The following is a 6937-nucleotide window of genomic DNA, read 5'->3' on the forward strand; positions in this document are numbered from 1 at the left end:
TCGTCACTGGCTAATAGGTATGGGGTGGATAAGTGTTTGACCCCTTCTCAGCTGACCTTGAGAATAGGGCCTGATTTATAGTTCAGCATTGATTTTATTTAAAACAGATCACTATTCTAGTTTAGAGGAAAAAGCCCCTCTAAAAGAAGGTCAAATTCAGCAGGTAATATAATGTTATAAACTATAAAGGTACCTGTTAGGAGTTGAATTGGGCCCCCCAAAAAGATATGTTCGAGTTTTAACTACCAGTACCTCAGAATGTGACCTTATTTGGGAATAAAGTTATGACAGATCTAATTAGTTAAGAAGATGCAGGTGGAGTAGGGTGGGTCCTTACAGATAGCTTGTGTGACTGATGTCCTTACAAGGAAAAGGAAATTTGGACACAGACACTGGGGAGAACGGCTTGTGAAGACAGAGGTGGAGACTGGAGTTGTTCTGCCACAAGCCAAGGAACACCCAGGGATGCCTGAAACTGGAAAAAGCAAGGAAGGGTTTCCAGCTCCCCAGGGGTGAGGTCCATGCCCTAGAGGCTTCAGAGGGAGCATGGCCTTGCCAACACCTTGATTTTGGACTTCCCAGTCTCCAGGACTGTGAGAAAATAAATTTCTGTTGTTATAAGCCACTCAGTTTGTAGTGCCTTGTTACAGCACTGCTGGGAAACCCAATAAATATTAGTTTCATTTTCAAATGACAGGCCTTTTGCACATGAGCTCTCATGTTTCTGCACCTACAAATGCAGCTCTATTGAAGAAAAGGTGAGCCTTTTGTTAGAACAAACCTGAAAATGGAAGACTTCCAAGGTTGGGGGGTGGGTGTGGGAAAGAAGGGGCTATTACTCCTTTATCTGATCATGACCCTCACTGGATCAGGAGAGGAACCCATGACTGAGCACCATATAGAACATGCTGGTTGCCCTGGCTGCCTGCTGAGAAATCCATAACCACCCCGTGTGGCTTCGAGACATTCAACTCTCGGAGAACTGAGGCTTCTCTGACTTGAGATTGGAAAGGAAAAGTGGGAGTCACTTCATGCTGCCAAACAACAAACCATTACTAACAAGCCAGGTGAAAAAATAACCCAGTTGGCTGAGCAGGCAGGATTGGGAGCTGTCAGTCTGGGACTCACAGAACAATAATTATTTCCCTTATGAAGAGTGGCTGCCAGTAGACTTACTGGAACTGCACCAGCCTCTTGCTTGGGGAGGGTGGTGTGGAGGCAGATGGAGCAAGGCGCCTGCATGCAGGGCCCCAAGCCTCGGTCTGTCACTCATCTGTGACAATGGCCAGTGTCCACTGCTCTACCCTTGCTATTCTCAATCCCACCGCCCTGCCTGTGTTCAAATTTCTCTCCCAGAATACAGCCTTTTCATTTATTTAAATCCTGCTCATTCTTCTGGGACCAGCCCAAGTCCCAGTAACTACCATTAAACCTTCCCTGCCAATATCAACCCAAACTCATCTCATTCTCTAACTTCCATTGCACTCTGGTCTAGATGGAGCATCCTTGCTACTGAATGGGGACCACAGACTGGCAGCATTGGCATCACCTGGGAGCTTGTTAGAAATGCAGATCCCTAGCCCTGTACCAGACCTGCTGAATCAGAGCTTACACTTTACCCAGGCCCCCAGGTGGTTCATATGCACACTAAAGTATGGGGAGCACTGTCTGTAGTACTGGTTCTCAGCGCATGGTCTATGGACCAGCAGCACCTAGGACCATGTTAGAAATGCAAAGTATCAGCCCTACCCCAAGCCAAGTGAATCTAGCTCCCTGGGGTTAGGGTCTAGCCATCTGTGTTTTAACAAGGCCCCTGGGGAGTCTGAGGCACACTCAAGTTTAAGAACTACTTCCAGTTCATCTGGCCCAACATCTAATTCCAGGGTGCTTTTCCATTTCCTGTGTTCCTCTCCCTCTTCAAGATGTGGACCCTGAAGGCAGGAGCCATGTTGGTTGTCTGTCTGGCACTCAGACCAGTTTCAACAGGGTGATTGACGTCCCAGGGTAACTGATCTGTTTTCCTTCCCCCTCCCTGCCCTATACAAGCACAAGGGAGTCTGGGGAGAAGGAGAGTGGAGGAAAGGGCCGATGGAAGATGACCTTCTTTTGTTTTCCCGAGTCAAGGGTTTGAGGTTTTTGTGGGAGTTTGGGGCGCATTATGCTGCTTCTCTCAAATTGGAGACCACTGTTACCATGTAATTTTATGTTGTGGCCTGACTTGATCCAGAATTCTGTCTCCAATAGTTTTATGTGGGTTTTCTCCCTGGAAAAAGTTTTTATTACGATTGAGCAAATAAAGCAATGTTGGCTAACTGTTCCCTTTTCTGGATCGATACGTCCTTCATCTGGGCAAGTGGCAGTGGCCAGCTCCTCTGGCTTGCAGGACCAGCAAGGAAGATTTTCAGACGTGACTAATGTATAGGCTCCTTGGACTTCCTACTCATGAACTCTCATAAAATGTGCTTTGTTCCATCATTGTCAATTAACACAGCAGCGAGCAGTGCTGGGCTGGGGAGCAGCCGGGCCTCGCCTTTAGTGCGCTTCCTCCTTGGCTGGCTGTGAGCTTTCAGATAGCCAGACATAATTCCTTTTGAGTTGCTTAATGGACACATAATTTTAATCAGTCGTAGGACACTTGAGCGGGAAGGAACTGGAGAAATCATCTACTCCTTTATTTTACAGGTAAAGGTTCTGGCTTAAAGGTTATGCAGTTGGTTAACAGAATTATGACCAGATCTAGCCCTTCCGGTTCTCAGTTTAATAGTGACTTCCAGTTAGTGAAGCCTTCCCCGGTGTACACTTATTTTCATTAATCCTGATGGCAAACCTTAGACCTATCTCAAGATTCAATTTTGTGCCCAGGACCATCCTCCCAGATTGGAGTCCCATGGGCCCAGCCCTGTGATGTAATATGCAAAGGCTCAGAAACGTAATTTGGAGAACGTTATGGGCACTGAAGATGTCCTGCGGTAGACAGGACACCCCAAGGCACAGCTAAGTTGTGGGTTGCATGTCTCCAGCTGGAGCTGTGGGAATGAAAGCTGGCATAAAGAATGTTGGGACAAGGGACATAGACCTAATCACATTTCCATCTACTCAAATGCTGCTTATAATCTGACTTACAATCATGGGAAGGAGAATGGTGATTCCACATAAAACCTCAGGTACTGAGGACAGCAACCTACCTGGAATAGGGGTGGGGAAACTGGAGAACCTTCCAGCAAGACAAATGTCTGCCATTTCCATGTGTCCTCATGAAAGCCTCATGACATTCTTTCAAGACTGACATTATTTCTATTTTACTAACGGGACAATCAGAGAGTTATGTTAGACTGGAGACAAAGCTAGAGGGTCCCAGATTCTTTTCCTTACACCTAAGCTCCCTCTAGGGTGACCAACTTGCTCCATTTTGCCCAGGGCTCAGTTTTGAAACAAAGTCTCGTGTCCTGGGAAGCCCCTCCGCTCAGGGCAAGCCTCGGTCCCCCCTCTTCTTGCCCTGGAGGGAATAGGAGTTCTTGACAGGCGCCGTCCTGGCCTCGCAGGGCCTGAGTTCAGCCTGTTTTGCTCAGCTGATTGGTGCCTGGCACCAGGGCAGGGCAGGCTGCTTGGTTGGGGTGGAGGGGGGATGTGGCCCACAGCCCCGGGCAGGCTGCTGCTCTGCCAGCTGCTGTCACACCCCATTTTACTGTGGAACACTGGTCACCAACAGGAGAGTGCCGCCTGCCTGGTTCTACTTTAATTCACGCCCACAAGAAGTGGAATATGAGGGAGAAAACAGGAAGACAAGTGACTCAGCCCTCAGAGAAGCCAATCCCCGCTGTTTCTGCCTTGGGCCAAATTTAGGTGCAAGGGTCAAAAACTTACTCAGAATTAGCTGAAGTCAAAAGGGACATTAAGGATACGAGCCTCATGGAAACAGGAATGAGTTTCACGTCCCAGGCAATAGCAGAATGTGGAGGGGACAGCTCGCCCACCAGTCCTCCGCAGCCCAGCCTCCCTGGTGTCCTGAGAGGCCCAGTAACCAGCACTGGGTTTTGAACCAAACGGTAATGCAGACAGGCAGATCCAGAGGGGATGCTGGGCTTCTCTGGGAATAGGACTGGGTTGCAGGATGCAGCTTAGAGGGGACACCCCAACAACAGAGCCTCAGAATTCGGAAACGGTCCCAGATGTGGCAGGCACTGCCATGGGGGTAGGGGAGGGTGTGGGCGGCGGCTGCTGCTGCCCAGGTAGGGTTTATGGTAAGAAGGAGACAAAAGCTGCACAGACTCTGAAAGCAGGCACCCCCAGGAGAGTGAGAGGAGAGAGGAAGGGGCTGAGCTATGCAGCTTGTTTTTTTTTTTAACCCACACCATCCCCTCCCACTAGCATCAGGGAAGTCACTGTGTCCCAGGGTGGGGCAGAGAGAAAAGAGAGAGGGAAGAGGCAGAGAGATGGTAGGAATGTCATAGCTAGTAGAAGTCCACCCCCATGGCAGGAGATAGGAGTTGGGGGAACAAACATTTCTCCTCCTTCCCCCTGTAGTTCTTGGCCCGGGACTCCAGCTATCATAGCCTTGATTCCTGGCTGACACCTGCACTACTGTGTGTTATGCCCTTGGCTTCTCCTGCTTATAGAGACCTGCCCAGGTGGCTCCAGATTGCAACTTCCTTACTGAGGCCTCTCACTCCCCTCAGAGGTGTTTCCTCTTCTCTGTACACTCACATCCATCAGATTGTACCAAGGGCCTTTTGCTTTTTAAAGCAGTTCAGATTCTAGTCCAATGAGGACATGCAAATTCTATCTTATTAGGAGTCCCTTAAGGGCCTCTTTTCTGTTCTTTTGATGCTCTTGGTATTTCTAAAATCCTGATAATGAACTGGGGCCTGAGGTCCTCAATGGGGAGAGGCCAGCATATTGAAGCCTTTATGGCCCAGCAGGAGTCCCGGCTGGGACTTGGAGACCTGGCTGTCTTCATCACCAAGGCCAATGGGTACACCCCCAACTTCCCAGCCCTTACAGCTAACCAGTGTCTGATGCTCAGCTAGGTTAGCAAGAGGGACCACCCGCTTTAACAGCGAGAAACATTGCCCTTCTGAGACGGCTATGTAGGCCAGGAAAGAGTGTGGGCTGAGTTGAGATCTCAGTCCATTACAGCATGATCTGGAAAGGAGGCAGACTCCATAACTGGGCTCTAGGGAACCATTCTTACCACCCTCCTCAGAGGCTGCTTCAGAGTCTGGCCAGGAAGGGCCCCAAACAAGAGGCCTACATCTAAGGCAGTCAGTATACACAATGGGGAAGAGAGTCATGCCAGAGAATCTCTAAGTCAGACTGTTTTGTGGACTCCCAGCGCGGAGCATTTACCCAGGGGGTGGAGATGGTCACAAAGATGTCACTGGAAGACTCATGTGGAGAAGTGGGACACGCTGGGCTTGACAAGTAGGACAAGTCATAAGAAAGTGTAGGGAGGCTGCAGGCAGATGTGTTCCAAGTGCTCATCGAGAGCTCAGAACTCTGGGCAGCACTTAGGGCTATGGCGGTACCAGGGCAGTTTTCTCCTCCACTAAACGCCTCTAGGATGCAATAACCATTCTTGCTGCTAGCTTTCTTCCTTGCTAGTAATAGGTCTGCTGGTACTTGAGAAGCCAGGCAACATGGCTTAAGTCAGGCTCTCATTTCACTAAAATTCCAACAGGCTTCAAGGGCCTCTGCAGTGGAGTGCCAGGAGTTGTCCCTTGCTTTAGGAGAGGCAAGATCAGTGAGATAGAACACTTCCAACAGAACAGTGGGGCTGACAAGTGCTGGGTTAAATGTGCTTATTACACTGGGAAGCTGTTGTCACGTGTCATTCATGGAATGATGTACAGGTCATCTTGGACAGGACCAGCACAATGGCCACCACTGTGACCAGGAAGCAAGATGGCCAGCCAGGGCCACAACCAGGACCTTCAGGCACTGTTCTTTGAGGAGGAGGAAGGCAGAGTTTCAAGGGCGGCAGGGGCTCCCATGACATGCTTTCCATAGTTCCCACTCAGATCTTGATCTTCTTTTGGCTTGTGGGCATATAAGTCCTGGAGTCACTGGAACCAGAGCCAGATGGTCAAGTGCTCTCTTCTGGCCTGAGTTCAAGGTGTGTATGGGGTGAGGGACTCACTGAGGCAGGAGGACTAAGATCTAGGTTCATATGACCTCTATTCTAGGACTGTCTCCTAGAAGGGTAATCAGACTTGTTAAATGTTTCATAAAACGCCTGAAAATTATCGTAGCCAGACACTAGGCAAGTGTGATGGGCAAGAGCCAGGGGTTTTTGGCCAAAGAGCTCTTAGAGCTCACTCAGCTCTGGAGGAAAGGCCTCTTCAAGAGTTCCTCAGGCTGAGATGTAGGCATGACATGCAGAGTGCTTGCTGTTCAGGGACTTCTGCAGGAGGGTGCCATCTGGTCAGGACTTGAGGCAGCTTTCAGAAGGTTGAGTTTGTTTGGAGGGATGGAGGGGGAAAGTGCAGAGAACTTTATGGGCAGGAACTTTGGGCAGAACTTCTCAGTGTTGCTACTGGACACGTGGCTAGGGGCCTGCTCTTACCTCCTCCTCTCTCCTCTGGATAGTACTGGCCACCACAATGCCCATCAGGGTCCAAGTGTAGGCAGGATTGGGTCAGGTGGTACGGATACACCTGAGAATGGAAGTGGGTGAATAGCAGAAGACTGAGCATTACAGCAGGACAAACCTTAAGGGGCCAAGGATCTGGAAGCTTCCACAGCATCTCGAGCTCTGTGTGGGCAGAGGCCATTCTGTTCTAGCAGGAACAGACGTTCCTGTCTCAGGGCCTTGGGAAACCAAGAGTGACCCAACAACAATTCCTTCCCACCCACACTTTTTCCTAAGACAAAAGCCTTATGGGACCTCTTCCCAACTTACAAAAGCCTTTAGTAAGAGGGCAGGCTTTCTTCAAGGAGA

Source organism: Gorilla gorilla, chromosome 12 (genome assembly GCF_029281585.2).
Source record: "Gorilla gorilla gorilla isolate KB3781 chromosome 12, NHGRI_mGorGor1-v2.1_pri, whole genome shotgun sequence".
NCBI classification, from domain to species: Eukaryota; Metazoa; Chordata; class Mammalia; order Primates; family Hominidae; genus Gorilla; species Gorilla gorilla.